At 37.0% G+C, this 18,569-nt stretch overlaps 2 non-coding genes across 2 annotated transcripts; both read left to right on the top strand.

Moving 5' to 3' along the window:
• The first annotated feature begins 10,057 nt into the window (after positions 1-10,057).
• On the top strand, positions 10,058-10,160 carry LOC136152574 (U6 spliceosomal RNA). Its single transcript, XR_010660248.1, has one exon. It is a non-coding gene; the product is annotated as a U6 spliceosomal RNA (small nuclear RNA).
• An 8,098-nt stretch (positions 10,161-18,258) lies between these two features.
• LOC136152564 (U6 spliceosomal RNA) lies at positions 18,259-18,366 on the top strand. Its single transcript, XR_010660240.1, has one exon. It is a non-coding gene; the product is annotated as a U6 spliceosomal RNA (small nuclear RNA).
• Positions 18,367-18,569: the final 203 nt, after the last annotated feature.

The following is an 18,569-nucleotide window of genomic DNA, read 5'->3' as shown; positions in this document are numbered from 1 at the left end:
AAAGCATGAGAGTTCCAGAGAAACATTTATTTCTTCTCCATAGACTATGCTAAAGCCTTTGACTGCATGGATCACAACAAACTGTGAAAAATTCTTATAAGTGATGGGAATACCAGACTATATCACTTGCTATCCTGAGATACCTGTATGCAGGTCAAGAAGCAATAGCTCGATCCAGACATGGAGCAATGGACTGGTTCCAAATTGGGAAAGGAGTACATCAAGGCTGCATATTGTCATTCTACTTATTTAAGTTCTATGCAGAGTACATCATGCGAAATGCTGGGCTGGATGAAGCACAAGCTGGGACGAAGAGTGCCAGGAGAAATATCAATAACCTCAGATATGCAGATGACACCACCATTATGGCAGAAACTGAAGAGGAATTAAAGAGCCTCTTGATGAAGGTGAAAGAGGAGAGTAAAAAAAACTGGCTCAAAACTCCACGTTCAAAAAATGAAGATCATGGCATCCAGTCCCATCACTTCATGACAAATAGATGGGGAAACAATGGAAACAGTGGTAGACTTTATTTTGGGGAGCTCAAAATTCACTGCAGATGTTGACTGTGGTCATGAAATTAAAAGACACTTGCTCCTTAGAGGAAAAGCTGTGACAAACTTAGTGTATTAAAAAAGTAGAGATATTATATTGTCAGCAAATTTACATTTAGTCAAAGCTATGGTTTTTTCCAGTAGTCATGTATGGATGTGAGAGTTGGACCATAAAGAAGGCTGAACACTGAAGAAATGATGTTTTTGAACTGTGTTGTGGGAGAAGACTCTTGAGAGTCCCGTGGACAGCAAGGAACTCCAATCAGCCCATCTTAAAGGAGATCAAACCTGAATATTCATTGGAAGGACTGATGCTTACGCTGAAGCTCTAATACTTTGGCCACTTGTTTCTAAGAGCCAACTTATTAGAAAAGACTCTAATGCTGGGAACGATTGGGGGAAGGAGGAGAAGGGGATGACAGAGGACGAGATGGTTGGATGGCATCCCTGACTCGATGAACATGAGTTTGAGCAAGCTCCAGGAGATGGTGAAGGACAGGGAAGCCTGGCGTGCTGCAGTCCATGGTGTCACAAAGAGTCGGACACGACTGAGTGACTGAACAATGATGAACACCAACTAAAGGAAAAAGGAGTTGTCTAAATGGGAGGCAGAGCAGAGGGAAAGAAAGAAAGTGAAAGTGTTAGTCACCAGTTGTGTCCCACTCTTTCCTCCCTTACCGATTGTGGGCCACCAGGCTTCTTTGTCCAAGGGATTCTCCTGACAGTAATACTGGAGTGGTTTGCGGTTCCTTCTTCAGGGGATCTTCCTTATCCAGGGATCAAACCTGGGTCTCCTGCATTGCAGGCAGATTCTTCACCATATAAGCCACCAGGGAAGTGAAGAATTCCTTCAAGGCTCATGTGCAGGTTCACTTTGATGGAGGAAGTCAGCATGCCCTTCGATCACCACTGAAACAATTTTGTTGGAAGAAGAATGACTTTTTGAGTAACTGCAAGGGGTAGAAGCCACAGTCCTCAAGCTGTGAAGTCAGGGGTGATACCCCAGAGTGTAGTGCTTTAACAAAGTCCTGCTTGTAGAAAAGAAATAAAGCCAGTGAAATGGTTTTGCATATATTTTTATGAGGTGAACCATTGTCCTTAGAAGGAGTCCAAGGTGGTATGCAATTCTCTAGTGGTTTTTAAGTGCTTCTGAGAATGAAAGCTAAAAAATGTGATGTAATTGTTATAAAAATTAAATTAAAATGCATTTAAAAAATGTACATATATCTTGTATATTTAATCTGAAATTTTGTTCATCTTTCCTCAGTATTGCTGTACATTTCTTTGGAAACAATATTTTGAAGTTTCTCCATTTCATCCCATTATGCAACCAATAAAAATACAAAACCAAACCATTAGATTACTTTGGGTCTTAGGATGAATATACTATTCGGCTGTAAATTATTATCAAATCTCTGGAAAATCAGTTAAAGTGCCCTCTTGAGAAACAGCTAAGAAATAAAAGTGTCATGTGTTTCTCTGGTTTGATATAGGAAACCAAATGATGTGGAGTAAATACACAGGGAGGAAATGGGAATTATGACAAGATAAATGATGCTAAATAATTCCTGAAGGTTAAGTTTGCCCTCTATCTATATAGTAGTGGAAAAAGACTGGACTGGGAGTGATAAGTCACCAAATGAAAAGTGCTAATATCATGAAGGAGGTGACTGACATATATACAAGAGTGGATGGCAAGCCTATTTGAAATGAGATGGGTGTGCAGTGAAGAATTGGTTAATTTATTATAAGCCCTACAAATGCTGAAATGGAATTCAAGATGAAGGCTGAAGGACGAAGTCCAAAAAATCTTAAATCTCATAGTACTTAAAGATGAACTGGAGGGTACATTTCCTCAGTAAACTTTTTAATTCCGACACTTTCTTCTTAAAGGAGGAGCCTGTCAAAACAGGTTCCAGTGGTCAGATGATGTATCTCTTCTCCAGCACAGAGCAGTACTCTCTGGTTTGATGAGAAAATGTTAATCTTACCCTCTGCACCTCCAGTCCCAGCCAGAGTATGGCTCTTTAACAACTGTTTCCTGGGAAATGTAGCAATAAAACATGGCAAGAGAAATGGATTTTCAGCAGATGGAGGCATTGCCAAGCCCCACAAAGCTTTGCCTGCTTCTCTGTTGACAGAGGAAGGCAGAGAGTCAAACATCAGAAGCAAACAGTTCTCAGGGCAGGAAAAACAAACACTGAAGGAAAACTGTGTTTCGCCAGAATAAATAATTAAGAAATTAAAATTATCTGATCATACAGGCTAGATCCAGATGGCCTGTATTTATGACCTCCCAAAGAAAGGAAAAATTATGGATGGAAAAAGTACAGATCCCAGAGATAACTAAATTCCCTATGAAATCTTGGAATATACAGAAGACAAGAAAATGAAATAAGTTTTTTATTTATAAAGGAATAAGGGCATAATAGTTACTATAATGCTATCTGACTAAATACTGAAAATGATGTTGCATATTTGTTGTTGCTGTTTAGTCTCTAAGTTGTGTCTGACTCCTTTGTCACCACATAAACTGTAGCCCACCAGGTTCTTTTGTCCATGGAATTTTCCAGGCAAGAATACTGGAGTGGGTTGCCATTTCCTTCTCCAGGGGATCTTCCCAATCAAGGGAACCAACCTGGGTCTCTTATATCTCCTGCCCTGGCAGGAGGATACTTTATTGCTGAGTGACCAGGAAGTATATGGCATGTATTTACTTATTATTGCTATCAAAAAAGGGTAATGATGAAAACTTTAATGATTAGTTTTTGTAACGTCTAGAAAAAAATACAGCTAATTTTTTTTTATTAGTGCTTTTTACCAAAAATTTCTCTTCCTGGCATTTCTTAAAGTTAAGTGTGGCCACGTGACTTAGTCGATCATTAAAATGGGTGGAAGTAATGGGTGTCACTTGCAGGTGGGAGATTTAAAGTCTAGTGCATGATTCATCATTCCCTTTTTTTCCAGTCTTGGCAATTATGGAAGTAACTGAGATGCAGTGTGGTATCCTGAACAAGATGAAACACAGCAGAGCAAGGTATAGCAAAATGGTTAAAATTCTGTCACTGAATTTGGTGTTATTGCAAAGCATAAGCTTGACTCTTCTGATGGATGCAAATACTTAGTAAAATCAGGATTTTCACTGGGTACCGACATAATATTTAATCCAATGGCTTTTAAAGAATAGCAGTCATGTAATCTGGTTTCCTCAGTGTGTATGCCCAGGAGTGGGATTGCTGGGTCACATGGCAGTTCTATTTCCAGTTTTTTAAGAAATCTCCACACTGTTCTCCATAGTGGCTATACTAGTTTGCGTTCCCACCAACAGTGTAAGAGGGTTCCCTTTTCTCCACACCCTTTCCAGCATTTATTGCTTGTAGACTTTTGGATAGCAGCCATCCTGACTGGCGTGTAATGGTACCTCATTGTGGTTTTGATTTGCATTTCTCTGTAGTATACTATCAAGGGTGAAACAGATCACCAGCCCAGGTTGGATGCATGAGACAAGCGCTCAGGGCTGGTGCACTGGGAAGACCCAGAAGGATCGGGTGGAGAGGGAGGTGGGAGGGGGGATCGGGATGGGGAACACAAGTAAATCCATGGCTGATTCATGTCAATGTGTGGCAAAAACCACTACAGTATTGTAAAGTAATTAACCTCCAACTAATAAAAATAAATGAAAAAAAAAAAAAAAAAGAATAATCGAAGAACCTGAAAACTCTTTTTTCTTCCAGATACATTAACATGTAGACAAGATCCTCTGCAGAATGAAAGAATCTTCCAATCTGTGCATCACATGCTAAGACTCAAAAAGCAATTATACTAAGATGGGTGAGGTTGGAATACCTAAGTAGAGGCTGAATTTAGATTTTTAAATCCAGTATTTGGCCTGTATGTAAGAAATAAGGATTTGAGCCCAGAAAATTGATCCAAGGACAGGTGAGAAATCAAGGAGTGCAGGGAGGGACAAGGAGGTATTTATCACATTTTCCAGTATAAATGAAATACAGGCAACCACAGAGCCAATATGTCAGATAGCCATAAGCAATACAGATATCAAAACAAAATAAAGAATAATAATGAAAACAACCTCACACCTTTTGACACATCATAGTCAATCTGCTAAAAAATAAAATAAAAAGAAAATTTAAAAGGAGCCTATGAGAGGATGAGTGAAGGAAGGCTATATAGAGAGGAGTTAAGGTAAGAAATGTATCAGGTATCTCATCAAAGATTTTACAAGACAGAAGATAGCTGAATGGGAATACTTAAACTGTTGGAAAAAAAAGACAATAATGCCAAGTGAATTTCTATATTTAGTGAAAATATCTTCCAAAAATGGAGGCATGATGAATATTTTTTCAAATATCAAGAGAATTTATTGTCAGAGACCTATATAATTCAAGATACATGAAAGAAATTTCTCAGACAGAGGAATATGGAGTATGATGGAAATTTAATATTAAACTCTTTAAAAGATAATTGATTTTTTTTACAACATTATTTTATTTTAAAAAACTATTATATATCATATGATCTTCTTAACAACCCTGTGGGATAGGTAGGCTTTGTTATCCCTATTTTACAGATAAAGAAATTAAGGCTTAAAAATGATGAAAGGACTTATCCAAGGTTCCACAGTGTGTGGCAGAGTCAGGAAAGACAAATTAGTAACAAAATAGCTGTGAGTTTATTCTGTATGGAGAAGTAAAAAGTAAGAAAAATAGTTCAAAGGATGGGGAAGAGGTAATGGAAGTATACATGAATGGTGTAAAAATACTTGATGGTACTAAGTTAAAAATGTTTATTGTTCATCTTAAGAAATTCACTAAAATTTTGAAAAAGTGGTATAATTATTAAACCAATAGTAGAGATAAAAATGCAAATAAATAATAATACAGAAGAAAGTAGGAAATAGAAATCAATAACACAGGTAACAAATAAAAAACAGAAAGCAAAATGAAAGGCTGAAATACAACTATATCAATAATTGCACTGCATCTAAAAGACAGGTCTATCAATTTGGATAAAACATGATACACTATCTATAAGAAACCACAGTCAGTAACTGCTGTGAATGTAGATAAAAACCAAGAAATTAAAACAAAGCAAATTCTATAATATATAAAAAGAAAATATATATCATGACCAAACAGGGTTTCTCCCAGGAATGGAAGATAGTTTCAACATTCAAAAATCAGTAGCACTGAAACATGTACATTACCATATGTAAAGTACATGACCAGTGAAAGTTCGATGCATGAAGCAGGGCACCCAAAGCTGGTGCTCTGAGACAACCCACAGGGATATGAGGGAGGGAGGTGGGACAGGGGTTCAGGTTGGAGGGGGCCACATACATACCTGTGGCCGATTCGTGTTGATGTATGGCAAAAACCATCACAATACTGTAAAGTAATTATCCTCCAATTAAAATAATTAATTAAAAAAAGAAAAAATCAATGGCTAACTATAAAGAACAGTATGGAAATTCCTTAAAAAACTTAAAAGAGAGTTACCATATGATCCAGCAATCTTACCCCTAGGCATTTATCCAGAAAAGAAAAAACTCTAATTTGAAAAGATACACGCACTCCAATGTACATGGCAGTACTGTTTACAATAGCCAAGATATGAAAGCAACCTAAATATCTCTTAACAGATGAATAACTGATGGATAAGAAGAGTGGTACATATATACAGTAGAATATTACTTAGCTATTAAAAATGAAATAATGCCATTTGCAGCAATGCAGATAGACCTAGAGATTTTTATACTAAGTAAGTCAGAAAAAGATAAATACCATATGACATCACTTACATGTGGAGTCTAAAAATGATACAAAAGTACTTATTTATAAAACAAAGAGAGATTCACAGAAAGAGAAAACAGAATCATGGCTTCCCAAGGGGAAAAGCAAGAAGGGATAAATAAGGAGCTTGGAATTAACAGATACACACTACTGTATACAAAACAGATAAACAGCAAAGTCCTGCCACATAGCATAGAGGACTATATTCAATATCTGGTAAGAATCTATGGTGGAAAAGAATCTCAGAGAGAATATATGTATGTATATATACACACTAACTGCTTCCTCAGCCCATACTCATATATATGCTGCACACCTAAAATTATCACAACATTGTAATCAATTGTACTTAATAAAAAAGTTACAAAAGCCCAAATGGTTATGATTCAGCACATAAGCAGAATAAAAAGAAAAACAACACAATCATCTATATTTTATTCAGAAAAAGTATTTTATAAAATTCAATATCCACTCATTGCTAAAAAAAAAAAAAAAACCTCCCAGTAAACCTGGAGTAAAAGAAAGCTTCCTCATCTTGACAAAGGCCTCACATATCATATGGATCATATAGAGTTCCATAGGATCTGGACTGTTACCTTTCCTACTCCATCACTTTATACTCTCATTTGCTCATTCTTTTTTAGATGCACTGTGTTTCTTGCTGTTGCTCAAGATGCCAGCATGTTCCCACCTCGTGGACTTTGCGTTAACTACTTCCTCTGTCCAGAATGTATTTCCCTTTTCTTTTCCTTACTTTTTTTTTTTTTTTTAACCGCATCACACAGCTTGAGAGGGATTTTAGTTCCAGGACCAGGGATTGAACCCGGGCTCCCAGCAGTGGAAGCATGGAGTCCAAACCACTGGGCCATCAGGGGTTTCTGCAGAATGTTTTTGCATCCAACAGCTGTATGGCTGATGCCATCTTTTCCTTCATTTTCTTGGCCAAATGTCACATTCTTACTGCTTATTACCACAGCCATTCATTTTAAAATATCCAATCACTTCCTCTGATTTGGCTTTGTATGTATTATTATTTCTTTTAACGAACACTTTATTTATTTTTTCAAAGCAGTTTAAGATTCACAGCAAATTAACAGAGAAGGTGGAGATATCTCACACACCCTCTGCCCTCACACATGCATAGGCTCTCATTATCAGAACCCTTCACCACAGTAAATACACTTGTTACAACTGATGAACTTTCATTGACATATCATTATCGCCCTGAGTTCATAGTTTACATTAGAACATTGCAGTTCACTCAGTGTTGTCCATTCTATGGATTTAGACAGAAGTGTAATAACACGTGGGGCTTCACAGGTGGCGCTAGTGTACAGAATCCTCCTGCTAATGCAGGAGACATAAGAGATGTGAGCTTGATCCCTGGGTTAGGAAAATCCCCTGGAGGAGCTCCAGTATTCTTGCCTGGAGAATCCCATGGACAGAAGAGCCTGGTGGGCTACAATCCATAGGGCCATAAAGAGTAGGATGAGTGACTTAGCATGCCTGCATAATAACATGTATCTATCATTATGGTACCACATAGGTTATTTTCACTGCTCTATAAATCTTCTCTCTGCTATATATTCATCACACTCTTCCTTTCCATTAACACTTGAAATTCTTTACTGTTTCCATAGTTTTCCTTTTTCCAAAATATCATATATGTCAGGAAGCAACAGTTAGAACTGGACATGGAACAAGAAACTGGTTCCAAGTAGGAAAAGGAGTACGTTAAGGTTGTATATTGTCACCCTGCTTATTTAAATTCTATGCAGAGTACATCATGAGAAACGCTGGGCTGCAGGAAGCACAAGCTGGAATCAAGATTGCTGGGAGAAATATCAATAAGCTCAGATATGCAGATGACACCACCCTTATGGCAGAAAGTGAGGAAAAACTAAAGAGCCTCTTGATGAAAGTGAAAGAAGAGAGTGAGAAAGTTGGCTTAAAGCTCAACATTCAGAAAACTAAGATCATGGCATCCAGTCTTATCACTTCATAGTAGGTAAATAGATGGGGAAACAGTGGAAACAGTGGCTGACTTTATTTTTCTCGGCTCCAAAATCACTGCAGATGGTGACTGCAGCCATGAAATGATAAGACCCTTGCTCCTTGGAAAGAAAGTTATGAACAACCTAGACAGCATATTAAAAAGCAGAGACATTACTTTGTCAACAAAGGTCTGTCTAGTCAAGGATATGATTTTTCCAGTAGTATGGGTGTGAGAGTTGGACTACAAAGAAAGCTGAGCACAGAAAAGTTGATGATGCTTTTGAATTGTGATGTTGGAGAAGACTCTTGCGAGCCCCTTGGACTGTAAAGAGATCCAACCAATCTATCCTAAAGGAGATTATCCCTGGGTGTTCATTGGAGGGACTGATGTTGAAGCTGAAACTCCAATAGTTTGGCCACCTGATGCGATGTGCTGACTCATTTGAAAAGACCCTGATGCTGGGAAAGATTGAGGGCAGGAGGAGAAGGGGACGACAGAGGATGAGATGGTTGGATGGCATCACCAACTCAATGAACATGGGTTTGGGTGGACTCTGGGAGTTGTTGATAGACAGGGAGGCCTGGTGTGCTGTGGTTCATGGGGTCACAAAGAATCGGACATGACTGATGGTCTGAACTGGCATCATACAATATGTAATATTTTCACATTCACTTCTTTCATTTAGTAACATGCATTTAAGTTTTTTCCATGTCTTCTCATTGTTTGATAGCTCATTTCTTTTTTTGTGTTTAACAATATTCCATTGTCTGAATGTACCACAGTTTCTTTATCTATTCACCTACTAAAGGGCATCTTGATTGCTTCCACATTTTGGCAATTATGAATAAAACTGCTGCAAACATCTAAGTGCACATTTTGTGTAGACATGTTTTTAAGTCCTTTGGGTAAATAACAAGGAGTGTGATTATTGAATCATACAGTAAGAAAATGTCTACTTTTTGTAAGAAACTGACAAATTGTATTCCAAAGTATCTGAACTATTTTGCTTTCCCACCAGCAGTGAATGAGAGTTCTGTTGTTCTGTATCCCCTCCAGCATTTGGTGTTTTCAATGTTCTGGGCCATCCTAATAGGTGTGTAGTGATATTTCATTGTTGTTTTAATTTACATTTTCCTCATGACATATGATGTAGAGTACCTTTCTGTATGCTTATTTGCCATTTGTGTGTCTTCTTTAGTGAGTTTTCTGTTAGGGTCTTTGGCTCATTTTTTAAAATCAGGTTGTTGTTTTCTTGAAAGTGAAAATGTTAGTCACTCAGTTGTGTCCAGCTCTTTGCAACCCTATGAACTGTAGCCCACAATTCCTCTGTCCAAGGAACTCTCCAGGCAAGAATACTGGAGTGGGTTACCACGTCCTCCTACAGGGGGTCTTCGCAACCCAGGGGTTGAACTGGGGTTTCCTGCTTTACAGGCAGATTCTTTACTGTCTGAGCTACCGGGGGAAGCCTGTTTGTTTTCTTATTGTTGAGTTTTAGAAGTTCTTTGTCTATTTTGATAATCGTTCTTTACCAGATGTGGTTTTTGCAAACATTTTTTTCCCCCAGCCTGTGATTTGTTTTCTTATTTTCCTGATAGTGTCTTTCAAAGAGCAGAAGTTTTTAATTTTAATGAGGTCCGGCTTATCAGTTTCCTTCCTGGGCTGTGCCTTTGGCGTTGCGTCTAAAGCTATTGCCATGCGCGCTTTGGCATCACATGTACTAAAATTGGAACGATATGAGGAAGGTTAGCACGGCCCCCGCCCCAGGATGGCATGCTGATTGGTGAAGCATTCCATTTTGAAAAAATTAAAAAGTCATTACCATTCCAAAGTTCATCTAGGTTTTTTCTTATGTAATCTTCTAGGGGTTTTAAAGGTTTGGGTTTTATATTTAGATCTGTTACCCATTTGGAGTTAATTTTTGTGGAGGGTGTAAGATTTGTATCTAGGTTCATTTTCTTTCTTTTTTTCTTTTGCATGTGGATGTCCAGCTGTTGCAACAGCATTTGGTGAAAAGACTATTTTTGCTTCATTGTATTGCCTTTGTTTCTTTGACAAAGATCAGTTGACTAGATTTATGTGGATCTATTTCTTGGCTCTCCGGTTTGTTCCTGTTTTTTTTTTTTTTTTTTTAAATAGTACTTGCTTCTAACAGCTATGCAATTAACTTATTTTTATGTTATTTTAAAATATACCATGTAAAATACATAACGGCAAGCTTCTCTGGTGGTTCAGATGGTAAAGAATCTGCCCACAGTGCAGGAAACCCGGGTTCAGTCACCAAGACCTGGGTCAGAAAAATCCCCTGGAACAGGGAATGGCAACTCACTCCAGTATTCTTGCCTGGAGAATTCCACGGGCAGCGGAGCCTGATGAGCTACAGTCCACGGGGTTGCAAAGAGTCGGACACAACTGAATGACCAACACTTTCACTTCACCATGTAAAACCCATAAGAGCAAGAATTTTTAAAAACTATTGTATCCCCAATAAAGAATAGCTTTCAGAATGTATATTGGCCTTCTGTAAAATTCTGCTGAATAAATAAATGAATAAATCACTAAATTAGAAATTTTTGAAATACAATGCTATATAGGGTACAATAATACTGACTTCTTGAACTTAAAATCTTCTGTTCTTTAATGATTAGAGATATGAAAGAGGGACTTCCTTCACACTTGAAGAATATATAAAGTTTTAAATACTATACATTTTTAATTTGCAGGTTCTGTGCCTTGAGCTGATAAAATTTCAATTCTTGTTTTTAAGAATAAATGTAAAAGATAAAAGGATTCTGACAGAGAGAGAGATTTGAGTGCCCTAGTGAGCCAAAAAGAACTTATTCTACTTATTTTTTTCTCTTATATCTTTGAAACTAGCAAGGAAAGGGGGCAGTTCTTTTCTCAAAAGAGTAGCTATTTTTCTCCTCTTTTCTTGAAAATCCCTGTGGATGATACAGAGCTTACAGAATCAGTCACCAAAGAAAGCTGTATTCTGCACCGTAAGAATTGTTTCCTTATGCTTTTGTCTTTTTAGAGACAGTGACACATCAAGGTAAACCCTTGCATCTGCATGCATGCTTAGTCTTGTCTGACTCTTTGTGATCCTTTAGACTGTATGTAGCCTCTGTTCCTAGGCTCCTCTGTCCATGGGATTCTCCAGGCAAGATTACTGGAGTGGGTTGCCATTTCCTCCTCCAGGGGATCTTCCTGACCCAGAGACTGAACCCCAAATCTCCTGTGTCTGTCTCCCACATGCAGGTGGGTTCTTTAGCTGCAGAACCATTGAGGAAACCCTCATACATTTCTGCAATAACTTGGAGCACTGGGTGTGTTTCATCTACAGGCCTTTGTTTATCACACAAAGCTTCTTGATTTAAATTGTGCTTTGGTGGATATCCCCCTGTGCCTGCAAGTAAGAGGTGTGGTTTTCATAATGAGAGGGTCTCCTGCAGGAAACGCAGCCTCTGTGATAATTCAGACATAACTAGGTTAATTTCCTTTTCTTCTCATTTTCCAAAAATTGTATTCATGTTTCCTTTTGTTCCTGGAGACAATGTCAAATTGTAGAAGTAATGAATAAGCTGAGCAATCTCTTTTTCAAGAAAAGTATTACAAGGTGATAAATGTTATTAAAATATATTTCTCGAAGGGAAATCCTTCTACATACATAATTTTGCTGAATATAAATGGTATTCTCAGGAGGCACAGGGGTAAAGAATCTGCCAGTCAATGCCGGAGATGCAAGAGACACATGTTCGATCCTCTGGAGGAGGAAATAGAAATCCACTCCAACATGCTTGCCTTTAAAATTCTATAGACAGAAGAACCTGGCAGGCTACAGTCCACAGGATCACAAAGAGCTGGACACGACTAAGTGACTGAATAGTTTTTTCAAATTAGTATCTAAGGTCTTGAGGTTATGTAGATGTACAGACTATGATTGTTATTATATTTTTAGTAATGGTAGCTGAAAAGATGAAACTGTAATGGTAAATTCAATATAATCAAAACATTTCTGCTCTTTCTTGACTGAAATTTCATTTTTACAAAATATCATTTCTGAAATGAAATTAAACCCAGACGAAATGCATTGTTTTATATTTTGGATGAATCAAACTTAAATAAGTAAGAGCTGGAGGCCCATAGTGGCTCTTTTCCCCCACTAAAGAGGAGGGATGACCTGTGAAACGGTAGCACTATTGAAACAAGTAAAGCTATTATAGTTATTAGAATTTTGCACAATTTCAGGAGAGAGAACTGAGAGCCCCATTTTATCTTTGATTGATCAATAGATTATGTTCATTCAAGCAACATTTATTAAACACCTGCTATGGACTGGACATAGTGCTAGGAAACAAAGTTGAATACAATGAAAATCTTGGTCTCATGGAGTTCATGTCTCAAAAATAGAGGTATGCTTCTGGTTGGTACATTTCTTATGCAATTTGGTTTGCACTACAAACCAATATTTTTATCATATATTTTTCTGATTATAGATATAGTATATGAAATTTCTCATATCTCTACTGCCTAAACAATGGTAGACATTTTTTATCTTTATAATCCTATAACTACATTAAAATACTGCTTTTCATTTAGTATCTATTTGTACATTTAAATATAGTGACTCTAATTGTTATAAGATTACATATAAATAAATAATCTATTATTAATAATTTAGGTTGTTTTCAATTTCCTGCTGTTAGGAAGATCTTTGTAAAATGTCCTAAATAATTTTTAGGATGAATTCCTGTAAGTGATGTTACCCAATATAATCATAGGGAAATTTAAAAAACTTTTGGCAATATTTCCAATTTGACTATACACTTTTCAAGAGCGATCACTTGTAAATTCTGCTCAGTTAGGGTCTTATATTAGCAAGAATTTTCATATTCACTTTCATTCTGATATGCGTTGTGTTTCATATTCCTTAGTACTCTGTGAAAAACTCAACATTTTCTTAAATATTATTCACTATCTTGTTCCTTCAATTAAGAGGATTATGGTGATGGATAAATAAAATTGTAGAGTGCAGATAATCTCTTGGAATCATAAAGTCTCTGATTATATTCAAATTTGACATCTTTGTTCTTCAGTTATTGCATTTTCAGAGTTAGTTTCTATTGGGGAAGATTTCAATCGTGTTCATGAAAAGCAACCATGCCTTGTTCAACATAACTCATTGAGGTCAATGTATACATCACACACTACCCTTGTTTTGTTGCTCTCAATATACATTTTTAGCACTGAGAATCACCAGAGAAGAAAAAAAGGAACCCTGAATTACTTCAGTTCAATCAACAAATGTTTATTTAGTGTCCATGATATATTTGACTCCATCTATCCATCTGTTTGGATCACAATAAACTGTGGAAAATTCTGGAAGAGATGGGAATACCAGACCACCTGACCTGCCTCTTGAGAAACCTGTATGCAGGTCAGGAAGCAACAGTTAGAACTGGACATGGAATAACAGACTGGTTCCAAATAGGAAAAGGAGTACATCAAGGCTGTATATTGTCACCCTGCTTATTTAACTTATATGCAGAGTACATCATGAGAAATGCTGGGCTGGAAGAAGCACAAGCTGGAATCAGAATTGCTGGGAGAAATATCGATAACCTCAGATATGCAGACGACACCACCCTGATGGCAGAAAGTGAAGAGAAACTAAAAAGCCTCTTGATGAAAGTGAAATAGGAGAGTGAAAATGTTGGCTTAAAGCTTAACATTCAGAAAACTAAGATCATGGCATCTGGTCCCATCACCTCATGGGAAATAGATGGGGAGACAGTGGAAACAGTGTCAGATTTTATTTTTTTGGCTCTAAAATCACTGCGGATGGTGATTGCAGCCATGAAATTAAAAGACGCTTGCTCCTTGGAAGGAAAGTTATGACCAACCTAGATAGCATATTAAAAAGCAGAGACATTACTTTGCCAACAAAGTTCCATCTGGTCAAGGCTATGGTTTTTCCAGTGGTCATGTATGAATGTGAGAGTTGGACTGTTAAGAAAGTTGAGCGCCAAAGAATTGATGCTTTTGAACTGTGGTGTTGGAGAAGACTCTTGAGAGTCCCTTGGACTGCAAGGGGATCCAACTAGTCCATCCTGAAGGAGATCAGTCCTGGGTGTTCATTGGAAGGACTGATGCTGAAGCTGAGACTTCGATACTTTGGCTACCTGATGGGACGAACTGACTCATTGGAAAATATCTTAATGCTGGGAAATACTGAAGGCAGGAGGAGAAGGGGACAACAGAGGATGATGTTTGAATGGCATCACCAGCTTGACTGATGTAAGTTTGAGCAAGCTTCTGGAATTGGTGATGGACAGGGAAGCCTGGCGTGCTGCAGTCCATGGGGTCACAAAGAGTCGGAGAAGACTGAGTGACTGAATTGAACTAAACTGAGGTACAGATACTGTAACCATGTGAGATGAGGCCTAGTCACCTTGGGTATTACGTTTAGCTATGGAATTTACTCATGGATAGCAGAGAATTACCAATATTTCGAATCATTTCCCACATGGTACCCTGTGCTATTTCCATATAATAATTACAGATGTATGTTTTTCTCACAAGAGTTAACCTATAGTATTTAACTCAGAGAAGTAAAGCAAAGAAAGTATTTTATATTTTCTATATCTACATCACCTGGAAATTGACTAATTCCCTGAATATGTCTTTAAAGTTGGTTAAATAGAGTCAATACATGGGAGGTTTTTGCTACAATCACTTTGAATCACCATGAAACTCTATGGGTGTTGCTCCAGGAGAATATGATGAATGCTCAGTGCAGGTAAACTTAAAAAAGAAATTCAAAACTTGATTTAATAGATAGAAAGGAAATGTTTCTATCAACAAACAGAAATCAAGTTTTTGTGTGTGTGTGTGTTTTTTTTACCCTGAAATGACTGTTTTAAGTGAATCCGAATTTCTGCAGCTTTTTCAGTAGAAATTGAAAGTATAAAAAGATACATTCTGAGATATAGTTGTGCTCTTATCAAATATTAGGGTGCTGATGTCTCATTTAGTATAATGATATTGGCTATAGTGAATATTACACACACACACACACACACACACACACACATATATATATACACACACACACTTTTTTTTTCTTTCTTTGCTCCTTCCTTCCTTCCTTTTTGCATTACATGCTAGTAAGGAAGCCTCATCACATCAGAATTCTGCTCAGAAAACTCCTGGTGAGGGATACACTGCCAAACACAGACTGAGTGTGTATGCCAGATTGAAATCTCCTCGTGATTTTTGTCATGCTGCATAATAAGCTGGCAGCTAAAAAGGGGCTCAAGCAGATTGCCTTTCTTCCCTTCTATTTGCAGTTATTTGCAGTTATTCCTTAGGAGAATGTTCTTTATCTTTGGATGGAGCCGAATTCCAAATATTTAGCTCCTTTTCCAAATAGCATTTTGAAAAAAAATTCCATTCACTCTGTCAGATATACAACTCTCTGAATTATCAACTCTGGCCTGAAATTACATTCTCCCACTTTTTAAAGATGCACAGAATGGCATGGCCATAAATGCACTGACTTAAAATTCTCCTTTGAAAGAAGAAAACTCATTCTGACCCCAAATGGTTTTCATCACTGTCTTCTGTCTGAAAGAGTATCTAAATGCAAGAAGACCATTGCCAAATAACTAGATGTGTGTGTGTGTGTGTGTGTGTGTGTGTGTGTGTGTGTGTGCTAACAGTACCCAGAAATTGCTAGAACTCCTAAGATTAATTCTGCCCTTAACTAGAGGAGAAAAAATACCTGCTAAAGAGCATATCATTGTAAGTGCATTTTTTGACAGAAAACAGATATTTTTGTCTATTAAACTCACAACTGAATATCATTGCTTGTTGGGAGCAGTAAGAAATGAAATTGTTGATTAAAAACTTTTGCATATCTGTACCATAAAAGTAGTGTAAGTTGAAGCTGTATCTTAAGAAAGTTGTGGTTTAGTGGAAAAAAGTTCAGGGCTTCTAAAAGAACAATGGCCAAAGGAACCAATTATCTTTAAATTGTCTGGTACAGTAGGAAGAATCCTTTCATCTTTTTTCACAGAAAGCACTTTTAGTCAAGCCTAATATCACCATTTCACACTAGTCATTATTCTTCCTGGACCCTGAGTGACTTTGATTCAAATCCTGGCATTGCTATAGTGTTCATGATTTGGGGCAAGTTTCACAATTTCCTGAGAGTTGTTGAGTTTTTTTATTTGTCTGCTGTCGTTGTTCACTTGCTTAGTCATGTCTGACTCTTTGTGACCCAATGGATTTCAGTGTGCCAGGCTTCCCTGTCTTTCACTCTCTCCCAGACTTTGCTCAAACTCATGTCCATTGAGTCAGATATATCATTCAATCACCTCACCCTCTTTCACCCCCTTCTCCTCCTGCCCTTAATCTTTCCCAGCATCATGGTCTTTTCCAACGAGTCAGCTCTTCGCACCAGGTGGCCAAAGTATTGGAGCTTCAGTTTCAGCATCAGTCCTTCCAATGAATATTGAGGATTGATTAGAGGAAACAATGCATAGTGTGAGGTTTCACTGAGTATATGTGGAAAAAAAAAAAAAACAACATCAAATTTGTTATATTTAAGAAAGAGTGATTTACTTATTCTGTCACTTGAATTAGAGAGCTACTGTTTGACACTGGTCCCTTAGCACACATTTTACCTTCTTTAAGAATTAGTGAGCTTCCTCATCTTGGTAAAGAACATCTATGAAAACCCTATAGGTAACATGACACTTAATGGTGTAAGACAACTCTTTTTCTTAAGATCCAGAACAAGGCAAGGTCGTCTACTCTCATCACTTCTATTCAGCATTGTACTGGGGATTCTAAGTAGGACAGTTAGGCAGTAAGATGGGAAAAATAAAAGCAGACAGATTGGAAAAGAAGAATTAAAGCTGTCTTCATTTGCAGTCGATATGATCTTATTATAGACAATCCCGAAGAATTTAATAAAAAAAACTATTTATTAGAACTGGTAAAATTTGCAGGATTCAATATCAGTATATTAAAATTTGTATTTTTATATGTTTGCAAAGAAGATTCTCAAATTGACATTAAGAAAACAATTGTATTTATTACAGTATCAAAAAGAATAGAACACACATAAAAATTAAATTAAATAAGTACAAAGCTTAAATTCTAAATACTGCATAGCATAGTTAAAAGAAAACTTAATAAATGGAGAGACATTCTCTTTTTCATGGATTGGGGGACAAAATATTGTTAAGATGGTAATAGTTCTAAATTGATCAACAGATTCAGTGCAATCCTTATCAAAATTACAGGTGACTACTTTGCAGAAAATTAAAAACTGTTCCTATAATTCATATGAAAATTCAAGGGAACTTGACTAGCCAAAATAATCTTGAAACAAGAATAACAAAGTTAGAGTTTCAGAGTGTCAGACCTTAAAAATTGTTACAAAGCTATAGTAATCAAGATATATAATATGATACTGGCATAAGGATAGACAGAACATTAGAACAGAATTGGGAGTCCAAAATGAACGCTCACATTTTGGCCAACTGATTTTTTTAGAAAAACAACGCTAAGATGCTTCAGTGGGGGAAAAAGTTGTTGTTTCCACAAATGGTCCTGGAACAAATGGATGGCCACATACAAAATAATCAAGTTGGATCCCTATTTGATATCATTTATGCAATTTAAATAAAAATGGATCAAAGAACTAGGTGTAAGAACTAAAACTATTAAACTCTTAGGAGAGAGCATAGGCATAAATTGTTGCTATTTTTTTTAAATTGTTGCTATTTTGAATTAGTGGTTTCTTAAATATGACATAAGAAGTGCAAACAATAGGTGGAAAGAGAAACAATTGGATTTCAAAAAAAAAATTTGTGTTTCAAAGTATACTGTGGTGCTCGCTTCGGCAGCACATATACTAAAAAATTTGAACATACAGAGAAGATTAGCATGGCCCCTGCACAGGGATGACACCCAAATTCGTGAAACATTCCATATTTTTTACAGACAAGCAAAAGCTGAGAGAATTCAGCATCACCAAACCAGCTCCTCAACAAATGCTGAAGGATCTTCTCTAGACAGGAAACAGAGAAAGGTTGTATAAACGCGAACAACAAATTAAATGACAATGGGACCATACCTATCAATAAATACCTTAAATGTGATTGGGTTGAATGCCCCAACCAAAAGACAAAGTCTGGCTGA

Source organism: Muntiacus reevesi, chromosome 21, assembly GCF_963930625.1.
Source record: "Muntiacus reevesi chromosome 21, mMunRee1.1, whole genome shotgun sequence".
NCBI classification, from domain to species: Eukaryota; Metazoa; Chordata; class Mammalia; order Artiodactyla; family Cervidae; genus Muntiacus; species Muntiacus reevesi.
This window is presented reverse-complemented; position numbering and strand designations above follow the sequence as displayed.